We start from the raw sequence: 254 nt of genomic DNA on the forward strand, positions 1-254 counted from the left end.
TTTTTTGCTCCATTTTAAAACAAAAGATTTTTTTTTTTAGAGAAAAAATTCATAGAGGTCAAAGGTGTCACATCACACCATGGAGAGGGCGCCATGTATGGAGACCAGGAACAAATAAGTTTGTCAGTTTGTTTTTCATTACGGGGAAAGCATGAGACGATATCGTAAAAAAAAGGATTATGAGAAATATGAATCAGTACCTTAGGGCCCTGGAGGAGTAACAGCGAAAACACCTTCGGCATATTTAGATGTTC

This window comes from Penaeus monodon, chromosome 15 (assembly GCF_015228065.2).
Source record: "Penaeus monodon isolate SGIC_2016 chromosome 15, NSTDA_Pmon_1, whole genome shotgun sequence".
Taxonomy (NCBI): domain Eukaryota; kingdom Metazoa; phylum Arthropoda; class Malacostraca; order Decapoda; family Penaeidae; genus Penaeus; species Penaeus monodon.